Source organism: Lygodium microphyllum, chromosome 6 (assembly GCF_053477565.2).
Source record: "Lygodium microphyllum isolate KBCC chromosome 6, Lygodium_microphyllum_v1.1.10, whole genome shotgun sequence".
NCBI classification, from domain to species: Eukaryota; Viridiplantae; Streptophyta; class Polypodiopsida; order Schizaeales; family Lygodiaceae; genus Lygodium; species Lygodium microphyllum.
The window spans coordinates 41829565-41840393 of record NC_141140.1 but is presented as its reverse complement, the minus strand read 5'-3'; the positions used below and the strand labels follow the sequence as shown (position 1 = coordinate 41840393).

Here is a 10829-nt window from a genome sequence, read left to right as displayed (position 1 = left end):
CCTTGTCAAGTGAGTTACATGAAGCTCATGTTCAGAAAAATCTGAACATATTCAGTTTTACATACAGATGCTTGAATTCAGTTTTTCCATTGTCACTTGATAAATTCTGCTGGGTAATAATGTCTGTGAACAAATTTTTAGGATTCCATACAAAGTCAAAACAAAGGAGTTCTGTAGGTAGCAAAAGAAGTGTGCCCAGTCAAGTACAAATGAGGAACAAACTAGTTGTATCTCCAAAGCAAAAGCAGGGATTTAATTTGTCTTCATCAAAAGGTGAGAGTGTTCCATCAATAAAAGATATTGCCTGTTCATAAGAGTTGAACAATTTGGGAATGGACAGTAGACCCTTTCAGCTCCAGGCATCCTTGTCTCTTTTAGTTGCTCGTTATAGAAGTCATACCATTTCATTGAAGTCCATTCACGTCCATGTGTAGTATTCTCGAGTGGAAAGCCCAACCTCTAGATTGCTTTGATATCTGAAAAGATTCTGCTGCCTATGCAATGAGCAATCTCCTGATTGCAGCCTCCTACTCCATGGACTATTTTATTCATACGGTTTTCAGAATCTGAGATATTCACTGTGTCACACACTGACCAATCTGCAGAAAAGTTGAAGATAAAGAATCATTCTGACCAGATTTATATTTCACCATCTGTTCACCTACTGGAGATTGCATACCATCTTCTTGCTCCTCCCCTTGCTTAGGCAAGTGCCCCTTCTTTCTTGCATCATCAAACTGTTTATTTTCAGTCTGCTACATTAATTGTGAGAGAAACGCTGGGCTTTGCATTGCTTTGGCCAAAAAAATAATTAAAAAAAATCATTATTTGTTGTTGCCTTTGCTCAGTTGACTGCAATCACTGTTCCATGCTTCTCAACTCACGCTCTGTTGTTTGCTGCTGTTGCCTCAACTTCACCAATTCAATCATCAAAACGTTTTTGTCACGTTTGAGACGTTCAATTTCACCTTCAAGGCCAAATTTGCCTACTACACAATGACTCACAGAACTACTTTTGGTCTGAGCAGGCTGTGGCTGACTGTGAGGTGCTGGTTTTCGATGGTGGATGTTCTTTAATAATTACTTCTGGCCTCGCAGGAAGCCCTCATTCGCAAATCCCCATCCGTCCGCATCCACTTTGCGAAATCCGTAAGTGTTAAGCTACCGCACAAAGCTGGAGAAGTTGCTGTGCTTGAAATAACGTGGTAGGAGGTAATGAGCGAACCTAGGAGGATCCCAGATGACAGCGATGCTGCCTGGCCTACATACATGAACAATCTCCTGCAACCCCTTAAGCCTCTCAACAGCTTTTCGACCAATGCTTCAGAAACTGATGAATTAGGTAACTGTTTCGAAGGATTTCTCTCCCCCCCCTTGACTTCGACATCAGAAGGCATCAGATCACTCTCATACTCTTCATCCTCCATTCAGTCGCCATCAAAGCCAAAGGAGTCAAATTTGTGTCGGAGGATTAAACCTTTGTCTGGATAGACAAAGAAGAAGAAGGAATCAGTCAAGGCATGATGCTCAAAGGTCCCTGCAGACGGACCGGGCTTAAGTCCTTAGTAGTCTGGATTTTTCTAAAGCTTCTTCAGTCTGAAGTTTTATGTCCAGTGCGGGAGACAGAACACATGCGCGCAGAGAGAGAGAGCTAAGATTCTCCTCTTTTTTTTTTAATCTTCCTCCCCCGTTTTCCCAGCGCATTCAGTCTATATCGATCCTTTAGTGTGGTGATATCCTCCTTTTTTGAAAAGCTCCTCTGTCCCAATGATCTCTTTCTTTTTTAGTTTTCTAGTTTTCTCTTTTTAGCTTCCTCTTACCACGTTACCCCATGAAGGCCTACTCCCAAAATTCTAAAAAAAACCCCTTTTGAAACCAGGCTGTCCCGTCCCAAAACAGCGATTAGGAAACCAATTTTAGCATGAGTCCAGGAGTGTCTTTCCACCAATAAAAAAAACCCAAGAAGCTTTTATGCTTTTGAGGAATCTTAAAATTCCTATTACAAGAGAACTACTCCACTGCACATCTGCTTGCTCAAGTGCCTTCGCAATTGTCATCACCACCATAATCTTCATTTCATCCAGAAGTTCCAGCACCATTTTAACTCTGTTTGCTTTGGCAAAACCATTAATGACGATTTCAAAGATCACCCTGTTTGGCGTCATATGCATGTCCTGCATCATTTCTTAAAGATCATCATTGAAATAATTAGCTTGATAATGTCCTTTGGCATCAGTTTTTCATATTTTTCTAATACACACACATCATGCATCCAAACAAAATCATACGCATGCACTAAGGGAATATATACATTGGATGCGGATTATCAAAATGCATCACACAAACAATGAATCACACGCAGAAATTAACACAAATGCACAACAAAAGAAATGGAGGTGTATACGACTCGGATGCGCAGCAACACGACAGCGTACTCTAAACTCATAAACATTTATCAATTTAAATATGTATTTTGTGGAATCACCCGCTATGGAATCACCCATGTACACATAAAAATAACAAAACGCTTGAAAAGGACATTAACTTCTCGCACAAATAATCCACTTTGTGTATGAGCCCCGGTAATAAAAGTTTACAGAATCCATCGCAAAACCTCACGAAATCCACTGTGGCATGGAATCCACCGTGGAATATGCCTCCTGGCATCATACCTCTGGGATGGGATAGCAATTGTCCTCAATTGCTATTAGCTCAATGTGGAGCTAACAGAGTGGGGAAAGCATTTAAGTCTCTAGCGTGCATCCATTGGGCCTTTTCAACAGGATGGTTTTTAAAATTGACCAAATATCTAGAATATCTACGGCGAGTTCTAGTGGTCATAAAATCAGTATCTATAATAGTTTCAGGCTCAAGGATTCAATTTCATCATCTAGTAAAGGAGGGTTTTCATAGACACGGTGTACAGGTAATTGGCCTCTAAAGGGTCGTAATAAACTGATATGAAAGGTGTTGTGGATTTTCCAATGTTGTGGTAGTTCTAGTTTAAATGCATTTTCATTGATTCTGTGTATGATCTTGAATGGTCCATAGAATCTAGGTGCTAATTTCACAACTGGGTGTTTATCTACACTTTGTAATCTACGTTTTTCTATTCGTAACCAAACATAATCATCAACTTTAAAATTCATAGCTTGTCTTTTCTTATTTGCTTGTTTTGTATATGATTGCTAGGCTTTGGCAACCATATCTTTAACTTCATCAAAAATAGTGACATGTATGTTAGCAATATCATTAGCAGTTTGAATTTTGTTCGATAATGATGCAACAGGTGTAGGCAATCTATATCCACAAATAACTTCAAATGGTGCTTTCTTTGTAGCTGTATGTGGTGTATTATTATATGCAAACTGAAGTAAATGTAGATATGTATGCGATGTGTGTGGTTTTGAAATAGTGTAAGCATGCAAAAGATCTAAAATAGTACTATTAGTAGCTTCTGTTTGACTGTTTGTTTCTGGATGAAATGCAGATGAAAAATCAATCTTTTGTTCCTAAGTTAGCAAACAAAGTAATCCAAAAATTATTACAAAATCTAGAATCACGATCAGAAATAATAACTTTTGGTAAACCATGATTAGTGAAAACAGTTTTCAAAAATAATTGAGTAGCTTGAGATGCAGTTAAAGTTTTCTTGCATGGAATAAAATATGCTTGTTTGCTAAACATGTCTACAACAATCCAAATCATATCATGGTTAGCGTTAGTGTTAGGTAAACCAATGATTAAATTCATTGAAATTTGTTCCCATGGTCGTGATGTAATAGATAATGGCATTAGTAAATCATACTATTTACCATGATGTCTTTTAACTCATTCACAAACTAAACATTCAGAAACAAAGTTAGATACATCAGTGTCCATATGTGGCCAATAAAAATCTTCAGTCAATGTACGCAAAGTAGATATAATACCTCTATGACCTTGATATGGAGGACAATGAATCTCATTCAAAACAAATGATCGAAATGGAACTGTCACACATAATCTTTTTTCATAAAACATGAATCCATTATTGTAAGACAGTGAATCAATAGGAATCCAATTATTTGCAACTAATTTATTCCAATCAGCTTGAAAAGTAATATTCTGATGATAAGTATCTTTCATAGGGATAAGGGAATCAAATGATATCACAGAAATATTATGAATTGTCGGTCTTCTACTTAAAGCGTCGGCTACAACATTCTCTTTTCCTGGTTGATATTGTATAAGGGGATGAAAACTTTGAATAAAAGCTGCCCATTTAATGTGTCAGTCAGATATTTGTGGTTGACTAAGGAGATGTCTAATGCTTTGTTGGTCAGTTTTGATCATAAACTCAGAACCCATTAAATAATGTTTCCATTACGTAAGGCTTATACTACGGCTAGCAATTCTTTATCATATGTAGAATATTTAAGTTCAGATGGTTTGAGTTTACAACTAGATTAGGCTATGGGATGATTATCTTGCATAAGGACTGCTCCTATTCCAAATCCACTAGCGTCAGTAACTACTAAGAAGAATGGTCTATTGAAATCAGATAGTTGTAATACAAGAGCATGGGTTAATGCATGTTTCAATAAATCAAAGGATTTTTGTTTATTATCAGACCAGTTATAAACAATACCCTGCTTTAAAAGTTTAGTCAAAGGTAATGCAAGTAATGAGAAATTTTGCACAAACTTTCTGTAAAAGCTAGCAAGAACTAGAAAAGAACGTAACTCATGCACATTTTTGGGTATGGGTCAATTTAAAATTGCTTCTATCTTTTTAGGGTCGACTTTAATACCTTCTGATGAAACAATATGTCCTAGATATTCAATTTATGTTTGGAAGAATTCACTCTTTTCTCGATTAGCATATAATTGATTGTCTTTTAACAACTTGAAAACTAAAAACAAAGTTCATAATGCTCATTCTCATTTTTACTGAATACTAATATATCATCAAAGAATACTATGACACAATACTGATGTTTCAAAAATATGTGATTCATCATACGACTAAATGTAGCTGGTGCATTAGTTAGACCGAAAGGCATAACTAGAAATTCATAGTGTCCAAATTGTGTTCTAAATGCAGTTTTGAATATATCAGATTTATCCAATCTTACTTGATTATAACCAGATTTAAGATCTATCTTACTGAATATGGCACAACCTTGTAGCTTATCCATAAGATCATCTACCCTAGGAATCGGATATCTATTCTTAACAATAATTTTATTTAGGGCACGATAATCAATGCACATGCGATAAGTATTATTATTCTTCTTTACTAATAAAATAGGTGCACAAAATGGAGGACTACTAGGTCTAATTAATCCTCTATTAAGCAATTCCTCTATTTGATTTTGAATTTCTTTCTGTTAAATTTGGTTATTTCTATATGGTGCTTTACATGGTGGTTGTATTCCAGGAATTAAATCTATTTTGTGATCTTCAGGTGGTGAAGGTGGTAATCCTGGTGGTAAATGAGCAGCAAAACAATCTTGAAATTGGGCAAGAAATTGTGTATGCCTAGGATGAATTTGTTTTTCTTTAGCTTGAAGTTCATTCACCCATATTAAATAAGATTTTCTACTTTTACGTAATGCACGTTTAGCCTGAGTATGAGTAAGCAGTGGAAAATTATTAGAAGCGTGCATACCATGCAATCTGATTTGTTTTCCTTAAAAATAAATTTTAATTGAATGCGTAGAATAATCTATGTCAAGATTATACTGATGACGCCAAGGCATTCCTAAAATAATGTCACTAGACTGCAAAGGTACAACTAGAAAATTTCTTCGTTCAGTATATTCACCAATTTTAATTTCTAAATTATGCACTTCTTGTGTTCCATTATATCTCGTGCCTAGGAATGCAGCTTTGATGCGATAATGTATAGAAACAGTTTGTAATTTCAATTCTTTCACTAACTTTGCAGAAATAAAATCATGTGTGCTCCCATCATCATGTAAAATAGTATTTTCTTAACCATGCACAAAACATTTCATTGTTAACAAAGAATGGGGAGTTGGCATACCTGGCAAAGTATTCGAAGCAGTACCAATGTCGTCATCATCTTCCGTAAAGTCAGGCATTTTCTCACGTTCTTCTTGTTCCATTGCTCCAAGATAATTGATATGGACAGGTGGCTTTTTCGATTGACAATTGGTTGCTAGATGTCCTCGTTGATGACATTTGTAACAAACTATGGGTTTGGCTTTAGATACATTATTGGTAATGGCAGGAAGTTTAGGAATGTTGGGATTTGGCTATGAGGATGGCTTAGGGTTTGGATTGGTGTTTGATGGCAAAGCAGGTGGTCTTGTCCAAGACTTACGGAATGAAGATGGAAGAAAACGACTTTGATTGAATCTTCAAAAATTTGAATTGAATTGTTTGGAACCATAGTTGCCAGTAGTTTGAAATTGTTGTGGTCGCTTGTCTCTTCCGCGAATCTTGTCTTCAGTGTCATGAGCCAAGGAAATTGCATCTTTAAGGGTTGTTGGCTTGAACATATTGACTTCAGCGTAGTAATGTCCAAATAGGCCGGACATAAACTTGTGTTTGTGAGTCGCTTCAGGTACATCTTTGAGCATGCATAGTTGCAGTAGGGCATTCCAGAAATGTTCAGTGTATTGGGAAATATGTTCACACTCTCTTTGCTGTAGAAGATCCCATTGCTTGATGGTTTTTTCATGGAATTGAGGAGGGAGGAAATTCTACAAAAACTTCTTTTGGAAAGTCTCCCAAGTAGTAGGACAATTAGCACTCTTGCAGACCACAGTCCACCATAAGGATGCTCGATCGACTAAATGGTTAGTGACACATTTAATTTTGTCTTTCTCAGCATATGTTTCTTCATGGAAGTAATCATTAAATTGATTGATAAATGCAAGTATAGTCTTTCCATCTCGAGATCCATTGAAAGTACGAAATTTGAAGTTTCTTTTACTTATCTTTGTTTCTTTGCGGATGGATTGGGCTTCAAGTGTCGCATCGATGGTATGTCGTATAAGATCTTCGGGTTGCTGTCCATCTTGCTCGGTGGTAGATCGTTGCAAATTGGCCAATTGAGCTTGCAAAGCTTGTCGGGCTCTTCGTTCTTCATCGAGCTGCATCATAATCAAATCCAACTTTTGCTCCATCGTTGGTTCTGGTAAATCACCTTCAGCCATAAAATCGTCCATGTTTTGTTCAGTCATCCTGTAAAATCCAAAAGACCTCACACTCTCGAAATCTGATTAACGGGATGAGCGTAGCTCAAAGGTGGGTATACAAGGCTTGTAAATTTTGTTTGGCTTTTGTAGTCTTTGTCCTTTGCGTTTGCAGGATTCGTTGTCACAACCGTCTTTGTAGAAATGGCATATAATCTTCATATGACCTGCGTATGAACTTCTGCGTTTGCTGAAACTGGTTCAGTAAGTTTACAAGTGTGAACAGAGTCTACCAGAGAGCAATAAACAGATTCTGTGCTTTTGCGTGTGAATTGACTTTATGGGAGTTGTTGAATAAGTCTGTAGTGACCTCTGTGACTTAAGTAACTTGCAGGAGTAAGTTAACTTCGTAACTTAGAGGAGTTATGGTATTAAAGCTTAAGTGACTAAGCTTTAAAAAAAAAACTAATCTGGCGACGATTTCATTTTTAAGGAGGGGGGCTGTTTTTTTGCGCCACCAATTGTGGCGACAGCATGTCGCGATACCAAATTGAAAAATTGAGAGCCCTTAAGCTTTTTAATAAGCTTATTAAGCTTTAAGTTAAAGCTTTTGAAGCTTTTGAGCTATGGAAGCTTACTGTATGTCTGTTTCAAAACGACTTGAAGAAGGAGATATCCACTGCGCATACAAAAATAATAAATAAATATCAAGCGCTTTAATAACTAAGTGTGACAAAATATAGGCGCCATGCCTAAGACAAGGCGCCCATCAAAATATTGACGATGACTTGAATACACGCTATCCTCCAATGCTTTCCACTGATATCGCTGCTATCTCTACAAATCAACTGAAGCATTCACAATCGTTAGTAAAATAATACAATTAAACCGACAAAAGTGAATACCTAGCAGCCTTCAGCTACATAAATAAATTGGTTGGAAATCAATCCTAAACTTAATTTATCACGAGTGCGCACTCTAAACTCATAAATTTTTATTAATCTAAATATGTATTTTGTGGAATCACCCGCTATGGAATCACCCATGTACACATAAAATTAACAAAACACCCAAAAAGGATAGGCGTCCCATCAACTTCTCGCACAAAGAATCCACTTTGTGTATGAGCCCCGGTAATAAAATTTTACGGAATCCATCGCAAAACCTCACGGAATCCACCGTGGAATATGCCTCCTAGCATCTGTATCTAATCAAGAGGTCAAGATTCAGTTATCAACTAACTGCTCAAACATAGCCTAGCTAAAAAGAACCATCAAAGAGGTTGTCCTAAGCAGTCATCTAACCTACCTACCCGCGGGAGCTCCCACTAGGCAAGGACTCCTATAGCTTGATCTCATTTATTTGTTATTATTTTCTTTCTATTTATCTTTCTTTTCTTTCAGAACCTGATACTCAGGCATGTAAAAAGGAGGGAGTTGAGTGTAGTGACCCAAGGAGAATAAGGCATTGGCTATGGGTCCTGTCTCCACACCCAAGAACCTACCAAGCCCTCGCAAGGCGACACTTAATCCTTTTTTAACACTCACTTTTATTTTCACTCCAACCTTTCATTTGCTTTTCTTATGTGGCAAGGTGTCACCCCAAGGAAGGGCAAGGCATCGACTCTGGTTTTGACTCGTCCCTAGGAAACTACCAGGACTCTGTAGCAAGGCGATAAACAACTGCTCTAGGAAATTCTTTCCCTTTTTATTTCAACTTTTATTTTCTAGGGACTAGAACCCCTTTTTGCACACCTTTGTATACTCATTTTTTGACTTAAGATCTTTCTTTCTTGATCATATAGTTTTGGGCAGGCTTCCCTAGTTGCCTCACTACTAATAGAAGCTCCTAGAAATAGCTACCTAGGAGGCTAGCATGATAGGGTTACTCAAGACTTCTCAAAATGGCCCTTTTAACGCTAGACAATGGCTTTATAGGAGGTGGCCAACCGCTCAAACCTCCCCCCTAGACATACGTAACTAAACCTTGGGACTTCATGCCACAACTTTTTGTCCCCAATAAAATAAAATAAAACCCCCAAAAATACATATATATAAGTAGCTTAAGGGGAAGACGCAACAAAGGTCCTCTCTAAGCACTTCGTCAAACTTGTTTGGTATAACAATAAAACAGAAACCAATTAAAAGCACCCACACCAAACACTCAAAAGACCCTCTTGGCCTAATGAGATACAACATTTCACAAAAAAATAGAAATGAAATTCATAGAAAACCCTCCTTGAACTAATATTGATGGACAATGAGAATCTCCATCCCAAGGAGAAATTTGGACTCCAAGCCCTAAACTAAATGGATTAAATTATGGCCCATACACCCTACATAGATAGCAAGGGGCGTACACATAAATAGTTGTTTGACCAAACTATGGCTCCAAGATAATATTGGAAAATGGGTCTTGGCTACTATTTGCATCACCCATACTAACCACAGCTTGCCATAGAGAGCTTCTTCTAATAAAAGTCCCCATAATCGATTGGGTACTGTCTCGTTATTAATAAATATATCCAAACTAGGACCACAATTGGAAAATGTGTCTTCTTCATATGCATAATTGGCTAACTAATTAGCAAACTAATTCCAATGTCATGGAATCAGCTGAAGAGACACTCTCTCAAAGTCATCCATTAGGTTCATGGCAACACAATAGTACATACAAAGCATAGGGTTCTGTACTGTGTACATCCCATTCAATTGGTACAAAAGTAATTGGGAATCCCCTTTTACTAACAACTCGCAAATACTGCTCTTCTTCACAATGTTCAATCCCATAATCACAGCTTTGTACTATGCCATATTATTAGTAAAGCCTACCCCAATGTAGATATCTAATTTCATCATGATTCTACATTGGAGATCTCTAATAACCATGCCTATACTCCCTTTCTTATTGGGACCCCTTAATGCCCCATCAAAGTATAATGTATACGCCCAAGATGGGTTCACACAGCCAAGCATCGTCACTTCTACTCGTAAGTATGATATTCAAAATTTAGCATGTTCAGAGGATGTACCGAAGGATCCGTCCCACCTTCTTCATTGGAAATAATAGGTATACTCCTCAAAATTCATAAGCAGTGATGACAAAAGACTTTGATTTCCCAAACAAATGATCTCTCCTCCGGCTCAATTATTTTATATCCCTTACTCCACCAGATAAGCTTTCGATGATGATATCTCTACTCCAAGTATGGGTATTCTAAGTAAGAAATTAGCCACCCCATCAACCAATGTTTTCTTTACAGGTTCGAGATTAACCAAGCATGGAATTGTAAGGCATAATTCACATTAGTGTATTTAGAGATAATAAGGTTTAATGTTAGTAAGATTAACGGTATTTTCAAACTCCACACCTTGTAGATCGGCTAGTAATTCAGTGGACTTATTTTTCCCTATTGTGATTATTTTGTATGGACCATCCCACTTAGGCTCTAGTTTCCCTGGAAATAGCTCCCTACATGCATCATAGTATAAAACTAATTTCACTTTCTTAAAGGTATATTTCTTCACTAAATCATGAAATTGCTTCATCCTATGCTTAGCCACTTCCTGGAGTAACCAGACTCTGCAATTTGAGCTCATCTAGGTGTGTTAATGTCGTAAAGTGCTCAAGGAGTGCATATTCATCCCCAAAGAATGGTTAATTGAAAATCTTATGGTCGGTA

General features: G+C 37.3%; 1 pseudogene; it reads right to left on the bottom strand.

The window, feature by feature from the left end:
- Positions 1-755: 755 nt before the first annotated feature.
- Positions 756-2171, bottom strand: LOC148034497 (heat stress transcription factor A-1e-like; annotated as a pseudogene).
- Positions 2172-10829: the final 8658 nt, after the last annotated feature.